Source organism: Pongo pygmaeus, chromosome 19, assembly GCF_028885625.2.
Source record: "Pongo pygmaeus isolate AG05252 chromosome 19, NHGRI_mPonPyg2-v2.0_pri, whole genome shotgun sequence".
Classification (NCBI taxonomy): domain Eukaryota; kingdom Metazoa; phylum Chordata; class Mammalia; order Primates; family Hominidae; genus Pongo; species Pongo pygmaeus.
Window position 1 is genome coordinate 42,484,132 of NC_072392.2, and position 16,096 is coordinate 42,500,227.

Below are 16,096 nucleotides of genomic sequence, written 5' to 3' on the forward strand. Positions count from 1 at the left end.
AACTGGACAGAAGCATTCTCAGAAACTTCTTTGTGATGTGGGCGTTGAACTCACGGAGTTGAACCTTTCTTTGGATAGAGAAGTTTTGAACCACTCTTTTAGTAGAATCTTCATATGGATGGATGGAGTGCTTTGAGGCCTATCCTGGAAAAGGAAATATCTTCACGTAGAAACTAGACAAAAGCATTCTCAGAAAGTTCCCTGTGCTTTGTGCATTCAACTCACAGAGTTCTACCTGCCTTTGGATAGAGCAGTTCTGAAACCCTCTTTTTGTAGAATCTGCAAGTGGATATTTGGAGCGCTTTGAGGCCTATGCTGCAAAAGGAAATATCATTGCATAAAAGCTAGATGGAAGCCTTCTCAGAAACTTCTTTGTGATGAGTGCATTCAACTCACAGAGTTGAACCTTCCTTTTGATAGACCAGTTTTGAAACACTGTTTTTGTAGAATCCGCAAGTGGATATTTGGAGCTCCTTGAGGCTTATGCTGGAAAAGGAGATATCTTCATATACAAACTAGACAGAAGCATTTTCAGAAACATCTATGTCATGTGGGGATTGAACTCACAGAGTTGAACATTCCTTTTCATGGAGCAGTTCTGCAACACTCTTTTTGTGGAAACTGCCAGTGGATATTTGGTGCGATTGCGGCATCTAGCGGAAAAGGAAATACATGCAGATGAAAACTGGGTAGAATCATTCTGAGAAACCGTTTTCTGATGAGGGCATTCAACTCACAGACTTGAACCTTCGTTTTCAAAGAGCAGTTTTGAAACACTGTTTTCGTAGAATCCGCAAGTGGATATTTGGGGCGCTTTGAGTCCTATGCTGGGAAATGAAATCTCTTCACCTAAAAACTAGACAGAAGCCTTCTCAGAAACTTCTTCACGATATGTGCATCCAACTCACAGAGTTGAACCTTTCTTTTCACAGAGCAGTTTTGAAACACACTTTTGGTAAAATCTGCAAGTGGATATTTGGAGCGATTTCAGGCCTATGCTAGAAAAGGAAATATCTTCACACAAATACTAGACAGAAGCATTCTCAGAAACTTCTGTGTGATGAGTGCATTCAATTCACAGGCTTGAACGTTCCTTTTGACGGAACAGTTTTGAAACACTCCTTTGGCAGGATCTGCAAGTGTTTATTTGGAGCGCTTTGAGGCCTATGTTGGAAAAGGAAATATCCTCACCTAAAAACTAGAGAGAAGCATTCTCAGAAACTTCTTTGTGGTGATTGCATTCTACTCACAGAGTTGAACCTTCCTTTTGATAGAACAGTTTCGAAACACTCTTTTTGTAGAATCTGCAAGTGGATATTTGGAGCGCTTTGAGGCCTATGCTGGGAAATGAAATATCTTCACCTGAAAACTAGACAGAAGCATTCTGAGAAACTTCTTTGTGATGAGTGCATTCAACTCACAGACTTGAACGTTCCTTTTGACAGAACAGTTTTGAAACACTAAGTTTGTAGCATCCGCAAGTGTTTATTCGGAGCACCTTGAGGCCTATGTTGGAAAAGGGAATATCTTCCCATAAAAACTAGAGAGAAGCATTCCCAGAAACTTCTTTGTGATGAGTGCATTCAACTCACAGAGTTGAACCTACTAATTGACAGAGAAGTTTGGAAACACTCTGTTTGTAGAATCTGCAAGTGGATATTTGTTGCGCTTTGAGGCCTATGCTGGAAAAGGAAATATCTTCACATAAAAACTAGACAGAAGCATTCTCAGAAAGTTCCTTGTGCTGAGTGCATTCAACTCACAGACTTGAACCTTCTTTTTGAAAGAGCAGTTTTGAAAGACTCTTTTTGTAAAATCTGCAGATGGATATTTGGAGCACTTTGAGGCCTATGCTGGGAAATGGAATATCTTCACCTAAAAACTAGACAGAAGCATTCTCAGAAAGTTCTTCTCGATGCGTGCATTCAACTCACAGAGTTGAACCTGTCTTCTGATAGAGCAGTGTGGAAACACTCTTTTTGTGAAATCTGCAAGTGGATATTTCCAGCGATTTGTGGCCTATGCAAGGAAAAGGAAATATCTTCACACAAAAACTAGACAGCAGCATTCTCAGAAACTTCTTTGTGAGGACTGCATTCAACTCACACACTTGAACGTTCCTTTTGATAGAAGAGTTTGGAAACACTCCTTCAGTACAATCTGCAAGTGTTTATTCGGAGCGCTTTGGGGCCTAGGTTGGAAAAGGAAATATCTCCACATAAAAACTAGAAAGCAGCACTCTCAGAAACTGCTTTGTGATGAGTGCATTCTACTCACAGACTTGAACTTTCCTTTTGATAGAACAGTTTTGAAACACTCCTTTTGTAGAATCTGCAAGTGTTTATTGGGAGCCCTTTGAGGCTTACGCTGGAAAAGGATATATCTTCACATTAACACTAGACAGCAGCATTGTCAGAAACCTCTTAGAGATGAGTGCATTCACCTCACAGACTTGAACGTTCCCTTTGATAGAGCAGTTTTGAAACACTCCTTTTGTAGAATCTTCAAGTGTTTATTCGGAGCCCTTTGAGGCTTATGCTGGAAAAGGTTATATCTTCACATAAACACTAGACAGAAGCTTTCTCGGAAACTTCTTTGTAAACAGTGCATTCAACTCACAGATTTGAACCTACCAATCGATAGAGAAGTTTCGAAACACCCTTTTTATAGGATCTGCAAGTGAATATTTGGAGAGATTTGAGGCCTATGCTTTAAATGGAAACATCTTCTCATGAAAACTAGACAGAAGCATTCTCAGAAACGTCTTCGTGATGAGTGCATTCAACTCACAGACTTGAAGCTTCCTTTTGAAAGAGCAGTTTTGGAACACTCTTCTGTAAGATCTGCAAGTGGATATATGGAGCGCTTTGAGGCCTATGCTGGAAAAGGAAATATCCTCACATAAAAACTGGACAGAAGCATTCTCAGAAACTTCTTTGTGATGTGGGCGTTGAACTCACGGAGTTGAACCTTTCTTTGGATAGAGAAGTTTTGAAACACTCTTTTAGTAGAATCTTCATGTGGATGGATGGAGTGCTTTGAGGCCTATCCTGGAAAAGGAAATATCTTCACGTAGAAACTAGACAAAAGCATTCTCAGAAAGATCCCTGTGCTTTGTGCATTCAACTCACAGAGTTCTACCTGCCTTTGGATAGAGCAGTTCTGAAACCCTCTTTTTGTAGAATCTGCAAGTGGATATTTGGAGCGCTTTGAGGCCTATGCTGCAAAAGGAAATATCATTGCATAAAAGCTAGATGGAAGCATTCTCAGAAACTTCTTTGTGATGAGTGCATTCAACTCACAGAGTTGAACCTTCCTTTTGATAGACCAGTTTTGAAACACTGTTTTTGTAGAATCCGCAAGTGGATATTTGGAGCTCCTTGAGGCTTATGCTGGAAAAGGAGATATCTTCATATACAAACTAGACAGAAGCATTTTCAGAAACATCTATGTCATGTGGGGATTGAACTCACAGAGTTGAACATTCCTTTTCATGGAGCAGTTCTGCAACACTCTTTTTGTGGAAACTGCCAGTGGATATCGGGTGCGATGGCGGCATCTATCGGAAAAGGAAATACATGCAGATGAAAACTGGGTAGAATCATTCTGAGAAACTGTTTTCTGATGAGGGCATTCAACTCACAGACTTGAACCTTCGTTTTCAAAGAGCAGTTTTGAAACACTGTTTTCGTAGAATCCGCAAGTGGATATTTGGGGCGCTTTGAGTCCTATGCTGGGAAATGAAATCTCTTCACCTAAAAACTAGACAGAAGCCTTCTCAGAAACTTCTTCACGATATGTGCATTCAACTCACAGAGTTGAACCTTTCTTTTCACAGAGCAGTTTTGAAACACACTTTTGGTAAAATCTGCAAGTGGATATTTGGAGCGATTTCAGGCCAATGCTAGAAAAGGAAATATCTTCACACAAATACTAGACAGAAGCATTCTCAGAAACTTCTGTGTGATGAGTGCATTCAATTCACAGACTTGAACGTTCCTTTTGACGGAACAGTTTTGAAACACTCCTTTGGCAGGATCTGCAAGTGTTTATTTGGAGCGCTTTGAGGCCTATGTTGGAAAAGGAAATATCCTCACCTAAAAACTAGACAGAAGCATTCTCAGAAACTTCTTTGTGGTGATTGCATTCTACTCACAGAGTTGAACCTTCCTTTTGATAGAAAAGTTTCGAAACACTCTTTTTGTAGAATCTGCAAGTGGATATTTGGAGCGCTTTGAGGCCTATGCTGGGAAATGAAATATCTTCACCTGAAAACTAGACAGAAGCACTCTGAGAAACTTCTTTGTGATGAGTGCATTCAACTCACAGACTTGAACGTTCCTTTTGACAGAACAGTTTTGAAACACTAAGTTTGTAGCATCCGCAATTGTTTATTCGGAGCACCTTGAGGCCTATGTTGGAAAAGGGAATATCTTCCCATAAAAACTAGAGAGAAGCCTTCTCAGAAACTTCTTTGTGATGAGTGCATGCAACTCACAGAGTTGAACCTACTAATTGACAGAGAAGTTTGGAAGCACTCTGTTTGTAGAATCTGCAAGTGGATATTTGTTGCGCTTTGAGGCCTATGCTGGAAAAGGAAATATCTTCACATAAAAACTAGACAGAAGCATTCTCAGAAAGTTCCTTGTGCTGAGTGCATTCAACTCACAGACTTGAACCTTCTTTTTGAAAGAGCAGTTTTGAAAGACTCTTTTTGTAAAATCTGCAGATGGATATTTGGAGCACTTTGAGGCCTATGCTGGGAAATGGAATATCTTCACCTAAAAACTAGACAGAAGCATTCTCAGAAAGTTCTTCTCGATGCGTGCATTCAACTCACAGAGTTGAACCTGTCTTCTGATAGAGCAGTGTGGAAACACTCTTTTTGTGAAATCTGCATGTGGATATTTCCAGCGATTTGAGGCCTATGCAAGGAAAAGGAAATATCTTCACACAAAACCTAGACAGCAGCATTCTCAGAAACTCCTTTGTGAGGACTGCATTCAACTCACACACTTGAACGTTACTTTTGATAGAAGAGCTTGGAAACACTCCTTCAGTACAATCTGCAAGTGTTTATTCGGAGCCCTTTGGGGCCTATGTTGGAAAAGGAACTATCTCCACATAAAAACTAGAAAGCAGCACTCTCAGAAACTACTTTGTGATGAGTGCATTCTACTCACAGACTTGAACTTTCCTTTTGATAGAACAGTTTTGAAACACTCCTTTTGTAGAATCTGCAAGTGTTTATTGGGAGCCCTTTGAGGCTTACGCTGGAAAAGGATATATCTTCACATTAACACTAGACAGCAGCATTGTCAGAAACCTCTTAGAGATGAGTGCATTCACCTCACAGACTTGAACGTTCCCTTTGATAGAGCAGTTTTGAAACACTCCTTTTGTAGAATCTTCAAGTGTTTATTCGGAGCCCTTTGAGGCTTATGCTGGAAAAGGTTATATCTTCACATAAACACTAGACAGAAGCTTTCTCGGAAACTCCTTTGTAAAGAGTGCATTCAACTCACAGATTTGAACCTACCAATCGATAGAGAAGTTTCGAAACACCCTTTTTATAGGATCTGCAAGTGAATATTTGGAGAGATTTGTGGCCTATGCTTTAAATGGAAACATCTTCTCATGAAAACTAGACAGAAGCATTCTCAGAAACGTCTTCGTGATGAGTGCATTAAACTCACAGATTTGAAGCTTCCTTTTGAAAGAGCAGTTTTGGAACACTCTTCTGTAAGATCTGCAAGTGGATATATGGAGCGCTTTGAGGCCTATGCTGGAAAAGGAAATATCCTCACATAAAAACTGGACAGAAGCATTCTCAGAAACTTCTTTGTGATGTGGGCGTTGAACTCACGGAGTTGAACCTTTCTTTGGATAGAGAAGTTTTGAACCACTCTTTTAGTAGAATCTTCATATGGATGGATGGAGTGCTTTGAGGCCTATCCTGGAAAAGGAAATATCTTCACGTAGAAACTAGACAAAAGCATTCTCAGAAAGTTCCCTGTGCTTTGTGCATTCAACTCACAGAGTTCTACCTGCCTTTGGATAGAGCAGTTCTGAAACCCTCTTTTTGTAGAATCTGCAAGTGGATATTTGGAGCGCTTTGAGGCCTATGCTGCAAAAGGAAATATCATTGCATAAAAGCTAGATGGAAGCATTCTCAGAAACTTCTTTGTGATGAGTGCATTCAACTCACAGAGTTGAACCTTCCTTTTGATAGACCAGTTTTGAAACACTGTTTTTGTAGAATCCGCAAGTGGATATTTGGAGCTCCTTGAGGCTTATGCTGGAAAAGGAGATATCTTCATATACAAACTAGACAGAAGCATTTTCAGAAACATCTATGTCATGTGGGGATTGAACTCACAGAGTTGAACATTCCTTTTCGTGGAGCAGTTCTGCAACACTCTTTTTGTGGAGACTGCCAGTGGATATTTGGTGCGATTGCGGCATCTAGCGGAAAAGGAAATACATGCAGATGAAAACTGGGTAGAATCATTCTGAGAAACCGTTTTCTGATGAGGGCATTCAACTCACAGACTTGAACCTTCGTTTTCAAAGAGCAGTTTTGAAACACTGTTTTCGTAGAATCCGCAAGTGGATATTTGGGGCGCTTTGAGTCCCATGCTGGGAAATGAAATCTCTTCACCTAAAAACTAGACAGAAGCCTTCTCAGAAACTTCTTCACGATATGTGCATCCAACTCACAGAGTTGAACCTTTCTTTTCACAGAGCAGTTTTGAAACACACTTTTGGTAAAATCTGCAAGTGGATATTTGGAGCGATTTCAGGCCTATGCTAGAAAAGGAAATATCTTCACACAAATACTAGACAGAAGCATTCTCAGAAACTTCTGTGTGATGAGTGCATTCAATTCACAGACTTGAACGTTCCTTTTGACGGAACAGTTTTGAAACACTCCTTTGGCAGGATCTGCAAGTGTTTATTTGGAGCGCTTTGAGGCCTATGTTGGGAAAGGAAATATCCTCACCTAAAAACTAGAGAGAAGCATTCTCAGAAACTTCTTTGTGGTGATTGCATTCTACTCACAGAGTTGAACCTTCCTTTTGATAGAACAGTTTCGAAACACTCTTTTTGTAGAATCTGCAAGTGGATATTGGGAGCGCTTTGAGGCCTATGCTGGGAAATGAAATATCTTCACCTGAAAACTAGACAGAAGCATTCTGAGAAACTTCTTTGTGATGAGTGCATTCAACTCACAGACTTGAACGTTCCTTTTGACAGAACAGTTTTGAAACACTAAGTTTGTAGCATCCGCAAGTGTTTATTCGGAGCACCTTGAGGCCTATGTTGGAAAAGGGAATATCTTCCCATAAAAACTAGAGAGAAGCATTCTCAGAAACTTCTTTGTGATGAGTGCATTCAACTCACAGAGTTGAACCTACTAATTGACAGAGAAGTTTGGAAACACTCTGTTTGTAGAATCTGCAAGTGGATATTTGTTGCGCTTTGAGGCCTATGCTGGAAAAGGAAATATCTTCACATAAAAACTAGACAGAAGCATTCTCAGAAAGTTCCTTGTGCTGAGTGCATTCAACTCACAGACTTGAACCTTCTTTTTGAAAGAGCAGTTTTGAAAGACTCTTTTTGTAAAATCTGCAGATGGATATTTGGAGCACTTTGAGGCCTATGCTGGGAAATGGAATATCTTCACCTAAAAACTAGACAGAAGCATTCTCAGAAAGTTCTTCTCGATGCGTGCATTCAACTCACAGAGTTGAACCTGTCTTCTGATAGAGCAGTGTGGAAACACTCTTTTTGTGAAATCTGCAAGTGGATATTTCCAGCGATTTGTGGCCTATGCAAGGAAAAGGAAATATCTTCACACAAAAACTAGACAGCAGCATTCTCAGAAACTTCTTTGTGAGGACTGCATTCAACTCACACACTTGAACGTTCCTTTTGATAGAAGAGTTTGGAAACACTCCTTCAGTACAATCTGCAAGTGTTTATTCGGAGCGCTTTGGGGCCTAGGTTGGAAAAGGAAATATCTCCACATAAAAACTAGAAAGCAGCACTCTCAGAAACTGCTTTGTGATGAGTGCATTCTACTCACAGACTTGAACTTTCCTTTTGATAGAACAGTTTTGAAACACTCCTTTTGTAGAATCTGCAAGTGTTTTTTGGGAACCCTTTGAGGCTTACGCTGGAAAAGGATATATCTTCACATTAACACTAGACAGCAGCATTGTCAGAAACCTCTTAGAGATGAGTGCATTCACCTCACAGACTTGAACGTTCCCTTTGATAGAGCAGTTTTGAAACACTCCTTTTGTAGAATCTTCAAGTGTTTATTCGGAGCCCTTTGAGGCTTATGCTGGAAAAGTTTATATCTTCACATAAACACTAGACAGAAGCTTTCTCGGAAACCTCTTTGTAAACAGTGCATTCAACTCACAGATTTGAACCTACCAATCGATAGAGAAGATTCGAAACACCCTTTTTATAGGATCTGCAAGTGAATATTTGGAGAGATTTGAGGCCTATGCTTTAAATGGAGACATCTTCTCATGAAAACTAGACAGAAGCATTCTCAGAAACGTCTTCGTGATGAGTGCATTCAACTCACAGACTTGAAGCTTCCTTTTGAAAGAGCAGTTTTGGAACACTCTTCTGTAAGATCTGCAAGTGGATATATGGAGCGCTTTGAGGCCTATGCTGGAAAAGGAAATATCCTCACATAAAAACTGGACAGAAGCATTCTCAGAAACTTCTTTGTGATGTGGGCATTGAACTCACGGAGTTGAACATTTCGTTGGATAGAGAAGTTTTGAAACACTCTTTTAGTAGAATCTTCATGTGGATGGATGGAGTGCTTTGAGGCCTATCCTGGAAAAGGAAATATCTTCACGTAGAAACTAGACAAAAGCATTCTCAGAAAGTTCCCTGTGCTTTGGGCATTCAACTCACAGAGTTCTACCTGCCTTTGGATAGAGCAGTTCTGAAACCCTCTTTTTGTAGAATCTGCAAGTGGATATTTGGAGCGCTTTGAGGCCTATGCTGCAAAAGGAAATATCATTGCATAAAAGCTAGATGGAAGCCTTCTCAGAAACTTCTTTGTGATGAGTGCATTCAACTCACAGAGTTGAACCTTCCTTTTGATAGACCAGTTTTGAAACACTGTTTTTGTAGAATCCGCAAGTGGATATTTGGAGCTCCTTGAGGCTTATGCTGGAAAAGGAGATATCTTCATATACAAACTAGACAGAAGCATTTTCAGAAACATCTATGTCATGTGGGGATTGAACTCACAGAGTTGAACATTCCTTTTCGTGGAGCAGTTCTGCAACACTCTTTTTGTGGAGACTGCCAGTGGATATTTGGTGCGATTGCGGCATCTAGCGGAAAAGGAAATACATGCAGATGAAAACTGGGTAGAATCATTCTGAGAAACCGTTTTCTGATGAGGGCATTCAACTCACAGACTTGAACCTTCGTTTTCAAAGAGCAGTTTTGAAACACTGTTTTCGTAGAATCCGCAAGTGGATATTTGGGGCGCTTTGAGTCCCATGCTGGGAAATGAAATCTCTTCACCTAAAAACTAGACAGAAGCCTTCTCAGAAACTTCTTCACGATATGTGCATCCAACTCACAGAGTTGAACCTCTCTTTTCACAGAGCAGTTTTGAAACACACTTTTGGTAAAATCTGCAAGTGGATATTTGGAGCGATTTCAGGCCTATGCTAGAAAAGGAAATATCTTCACACAAATACTAGACAGAAGCATTCTCAGAAACTTCTGTGTGATGAGTGCATTCAATTCACAGACTTGAACGTTCCTTTTGACGGAACAGTTTTGAAACACTCCTTTGGCAGGATCTGCAAGTGTTTATTTGGAGCGCTTTGAGGCCTATGTTGGGAAAGGAAATATCCTCACCTAAAAACTAGAGAGAAGCATTCTCAGAAACTTCTTTGTGGTGATTGCATTCTACTCACAGAGTTGAACCTTCCTTTTGATAGATCAGTTTCGAAACACTCTTTTTGTAGAATCTGCAAGTGGATATTGGGAGCGCTTTGAGGCCTATGCTGGGAAATGAAATATCTTCACCTGAAAACTAGACAGAAGCATTCTGAGAAACTTCTTTGTGATGAGTGCATTCAACTCACAGACTTGAACGTTCCTTTTGACAGAACAGTTTTGAAACACTAAGTTTGTAGCATCCGCAAGTGTTTATTCGGAGCACCTTGAGGCCTATGTTGGAAAAGGGAATATCTTCCCATAAAAACTAGAGAGAAGCATTCTCAGAAACTTCTTTGTGATGAGTGCATTCAACTCACAGAGTTGAACCTACTAATTGACAGAGAAGTTTGGAAACACTCTGTTTGTAGAATCTGCAAGTGGATATTTGTTGCGCTTTGAGGCCTATGCTGGAAAAGGAAATATCTTCACATAAAAACTAGACAGAAGCATTCTCAGAAAGTTCCTTGTGCTGAGTGCATTCAACTCACAGACTTGAACCTTCTTTTTGAAAGAGCAGTTTTGAAAGACTCTTTTTGTAAAATCTGCAGATGGATATTTGGAGCACTTTGAGGCCTATGCTGGGAAATGGAATATCTTCACCTAAAAACTAGACAGAAGCATTCTCAGAAAGTTCTTCTCGATGCGTGCATTCAACTCACAGAGTTGAACCTGTCTTCTGATAGAGCAGTGTGGAAACACTCTTTTTGTGAAATCTGCAAGTGGATATTTCCAGCGATTTGTGGCCTATGCAAGGAAAAGGAAATATCTTCACACAAAAACTAGACAGCAGCATTCTCAGAAACTTCTTTGTGAGGACTGCATTCAACTCACACACTTGAACGTTCCTTTTGATAGAAGAGTTTGGAAACACTCCTTCAGTACAATCTGCAAGTGTTTATTCGGAGCGCTTTGGGGCCTAGGTTGGAAAAGGAAATATCTCCACATAAAAACTAGAAAGCAGCACTCTCAGAAACTGCTTTGTGATGAGTGCATTCTACTCACAGACTTGAACTTTCCTTTTGATAGAACAGTTTTGAAACACTCCTTTTGTAGAATCTGCAAGTGTTTATTGGGAGCCCTTTGAGGCTTACGCTGGAAAAGGATATATCTTCACATTAACACTAGACAGCAGCATTGTCAGAAACGTCTTAGAGATGAGTGCATTCACCTCACAGACTTGAACGTTCCCTTTGATAGAGCAGTTTTGAAACACTCCTTTTGTAGAATCTTCAAGTGTTTATTCGGAGCCCTTTGAGGCTTATGCTGGAAAAGGTTATATCTTCACATAAACACTAGACAGAAGCTTTCTCGGAAACTTCTTTGTAAACAGTGCATTCAACTCACAGATTTGAACCTACCAATCGATAGAGAAGTTTCGAAACACCCTTTTTATAGGATCTGCAAGTGAATATTTGGAGAGATTTGAGGCCTATGCTTTAAATGGAAACATCTTCTCATGAAAACTAGACAGAAGCATTCTCAGAAACGTCTTCGTGATGAGTGCATTCAACTCACAGACTTGAAGCTTCCTTTTGAAAGAGCAGTTTTGGAACACTCTTCTGTAAGATCTGCAAGTGGATATATGGAGCGCTTTGAGGCCTATGCTGGAAAAGGAAATATCCTCACATAAAAACTGGACAGAAGCATTCTCAGAAACTTCTTTGTGATGTGGGCGTTGAACTCACGGAGTCGAACCTTTCTTTGGATAGAGAAGTTTTGAAACACTCTTTTAGTAGAATCTTCACGTGGATGGATGGAGTGCTTTGAGGCCTATCCTGGAAAAGGAAATATCTTCACGTAGAAACTAGACAAAAGCATTCTCAGAAAGTTCCCTGTGCTTTGTGCATTCAACTCACAGAGTTCTACCTGCCTTTGGATAGAGCAGTTCTGAAACCCTCTTTTTGTAGAATCTGCAAGTGGATATTTGGAGCGCTTTGAGGCCTATGCTGCAAAAGGAAATATCATTGCATAAAAGCTAGATGGAAGCATTCTCAGAAACTTCTTTGTGATGAGTGCATTCAACTCACAGAGTTGAACCTTCCTTTTGATAGACCAGTTTTGAAACACTGTTTTTGTAGAATCCGCAAGTGGATATTTGGAGCTCCTTGAGGCTTATGCTGGAAAAGGAGATATCTTCATATACAAACTAGACAGAAGCATTTTCAGAAACATCTATGTCATGTGGGGATTGAACTCACAGAGTTGAACATTCCTTTTCATGGAGCAGTTCTGCAACACTCTTTTTGTGGAAACTGCCAGTGGATATCGGGTGCGATGGCGGCATCTATCGGAAAAGGAAATACATGCAGATGAAAACTGGGTAGAATCATTCTGAGAAACTGTTTTCTGATGAGGGCATTCAACTCACAGACTTGAACCTTCGTTTTCAAAGAGCAGTTTTGAAACACTGTTTTCGTAGAATCCGCAAGTGGATATTTGGGGCGCTTTGAGTCCTATGCTGGGAAATGAAATCTCTTCACCTAAAAACTAGACAGAAGCCTTCTCAGAAACTTCTTCACGATATGTGCATTCAACTCACAGAGTTGAACCTTTCTTTTCACAGAGCAGTTTTGAAACACACTTTTGGTAAAATCTGCAAGTGGATATTTGGAGCGATTTCAGGCCAATGCTAGAAAAGGAAATATCTTCACACAAATACTAGACAGAAGCATTCTCAGAAACTTCTGTGTGATGAGTGCATTCAATTCACAGACTTGAACGTTCCTTTTGACGGAACAGTTTTGAAACACTCCTTTGGCAGGATCTGCAAGTGTTTATTTGGAGCGCTTTGAGGCCTATGTTGGAAAAGGAAATATCCTCACCTAAAAACTAGACAGAAGCATTCTCAGAAACTTCTTTGTGGTGATTGCATTCTACTCACAGAGTTGAACCTTCCTTTTGATAGAAAAGTTTCGAAACACTCTTTTTGTAGAATCTGCAAGTGGATATTTGGAGCGCTTTGAGGCCTATGCTGGGAAATGAAATATCTTCACCTGAAAACTAGACAGAAGCACTCTGAGAAACTTCTTTGTGATGAGTGCATTCAACTCACAGACTTGAACGTTCCTTTTGACAGAACAGTTTTGAAACACTAAGTTTGTAGCATCCGCAATTGTTTATTCGGAGCACCTTGAGGCCTATGTTGGAAAAGGGAATATCTTCCCATAAAAACTAGAGAGAAGCCTTCTCAGAAACTTCTTTGTGATGAGTGCATGCAACTCACAGAGTTGAACCTACTAATTGACAGAGAAGTTTGGAAGCACTCTGTTTGTAGAATCTGCAAGTGGATATTTGTTGCGCTTTGAGGCCTATGCTGGAAAAGGAAATATCTTCACATAAAAACTAGACAGAAGCATTCTCAGAAAGTTCCTTGTGCTGAGTGCATTCAACTCACAGACTTGAACCTTCTTTTTGAAAGAGCAGTTTTGAAAGACTCTTTTTGTAAAATCTGCAGATGGATATTTGGAGCACTTTGAGGCCTATGCTGGGAAATGGAATATCTTCACCTAAAAACTAGACAGAAGCATTCTCAGAAAGTTCTTCTCGATGCGTGCATTCAACTCACAGAGTTGAACCTGTCTTCTGATAGAGCAGTGTGGAAACACTCTTTTTGTGAAATCTGCATGTGGATATTTCCAGCGATTTGAGGCCTATGCAAGGAAAAGGAAATATCTTCACACAAAACCTAGACAGCAGCATTCTCAGAAACTCCTTTGTGAGGACTGCATTCAACTCACACACTTGAACGTTACTTTTGATAGAAGAGCTTGGAAACACTCCTTCAGTACAATCTGCAAGTGTTTATTCGGAGCCCTTTGGGGCCTATGTTGGAAAAGGAACTATCTCCACATAAAAACTAGAAAGCAGCACTCTCAGAAACTACTTTGTGATGAGTGCATTCTACTCACAGACTTGAAGTTTCCTTTTGATAGAACAGTTTTGAAACACTCCTTTTGTAGAATCTGCAAGTGTTTATTGGGAGCCCTTTGAGGCTTACGCTGGAAAAGGATATATCTTCACATTAACACTAGACAGCAGCATTGTCAGAAACCTCTTAGAGATGAGTGCATTCACCTCACAGACTTGAACGTTCCCTTTGATAGAGCAGTTTTGAAACACTCCTTTTGTAGAATCTTCAAGTGTTTATTCGGAGCCCTTTGAGGCTTATGCTGGAAAAGGTTATATCTTCACATAAACACTAGACAGAAGCTTTCTCGGAAACTCCTTTGTAAAGAGTGCATTCAACTCACAGATTTGAACCTACCAATCGATAGAGAAGTTTCGAAACACCCTTTTTATAGGATCTGCAAGTGAATATTTGGAGAGATTTGTGGCCTATGCTTTAAATGGAAACATCTTCTCATGAAAACTAGACAGAAGCATTCTCAGAAACGTCTTCGTGATGAGTGCATTAAACTCACAGATTTGAAGCTTCCTTTTGAAAGAGCAGTTTTGGAACACTCTTCTGTAAGATCTGCAAGTGGATATATGGAGCGCTTTGAGGCCTATGCTGGAAAAGGAAATATCCTCACATAAAAACTGGACAGAAGCATTCTCAGAAACTTCTTTGTGATGTGGGCGTTGAACTCACGGAGTTGAACCTTTCTTTGGATAGAGAAGTTTTGAACCACTCTTTTAGTAGAATCTTCATATGGATGGATGGAGTGCTTTGAGGCCTATCCTGGAAAAGGAAATATCTTCACGTAGAAACTAGACAAAAGCATTCTCAGAAAGTTCCCTGTGCTTTGTGCATTCAACTCACAGAGTTCTACCTGCCTTTGGATAGAGCAGTTCTGAAACCCTCTTTTTGTAGAATCTGCAAGTGGATATTTGGAGCGCTTTGAGGCCTATGCTGCAAAAGGAAATATCATTGCATAAAAGCTAGATGGAAGCCTTCTCAGAAACTTCTTTGTGATGAGTGCATTCAACTCACAGAGTTGAACCTTCCTTTTGATAGACCAGTTTTGAAACACTGTTTTTGTAGAATCCGCAAGTGGATATTTGGAGCTCCTTGAGGCTTATGCTGGAAAAGGAGATATCTTCATATACAAACTAGACAGAAGCATTTTCAGAAACATCTATGTCATGTGGGGATTGAACTCACAGAGTTGAACATTCCTTTTCATGGAGCAGTTCTGCAACACTCTTTTTGTGGAAACTGCCAGTGGATATTTGGTGCGATTGCGGCATCTAGCGGAAAAGGAAATACATGCAGATGAAAACTGGGTAGAATCATTCTGAGAAACCGTTTTCTGATGAGGGCATTCAACTCACAGACTTGAACCTTCGTTTTCAAAGAGCAGTTTTGAAACACTGTTTTCGTAGAATCCGCAAGTGGATATTTGGGGCGCTTTGAGTCCTATGCTGGGAAATGAAATCTCTTCACCTAAAAACTAGACAGAAGCCTTCTCAGAAACTTCTTCACGATATGTGCATCCAACTCACAGAGTTGAACCTTTCTTTTCACAGAGCAGTTTTGAAACACACTTTTGGTAAAATCTGCAAGTGGATATTTGGAGCGATTTCAGGCCTATGCTAGAAAAGGAAATATCTTCACACAAATACTAGACAGAAGCATTCTCAGAAACTTCTGTGTGATGAGTGCATTCAATTCACAGGCTTGAACGTTCCTTTTGACGGAACAGTTTTGAAACACTCCTTTGGCAGGATCTGCAAGTGTTTATTTGGAGCGCTTTGAGGCCTATGTTGGAAAAGGAAATATCCTCACCTAAAAACTAGAGAGAAGCATTCTCAGAAACTTCTTTGTGGTGATTGCATTCTACTCACAGAGTTGAACCTTCCTTTTGATAGAACAGTTTCGAAACACTCTTTTTGTAGAATCTGCAAGTGGATATTTGGAGCGCTTTGAGGCCTATGCTGGGAAATGAAATATCTTCACCTGAAAACTAGACAGAAGCATTCTGAGAAACTTCTTTGTGATGAGTGCATTCAACTCACAGACTTGAACGTTCCTTTTGACAGAACAGTTTTGAAACACTAAGTTTGTAGCATCCGCAAGTGTTTATTCGGAGCACCTTGAGGCCTATGTTGGAAAAGGGAATATCTTCCCATAAAAACTAGAGAGAAGCATTCCCAGAAACTT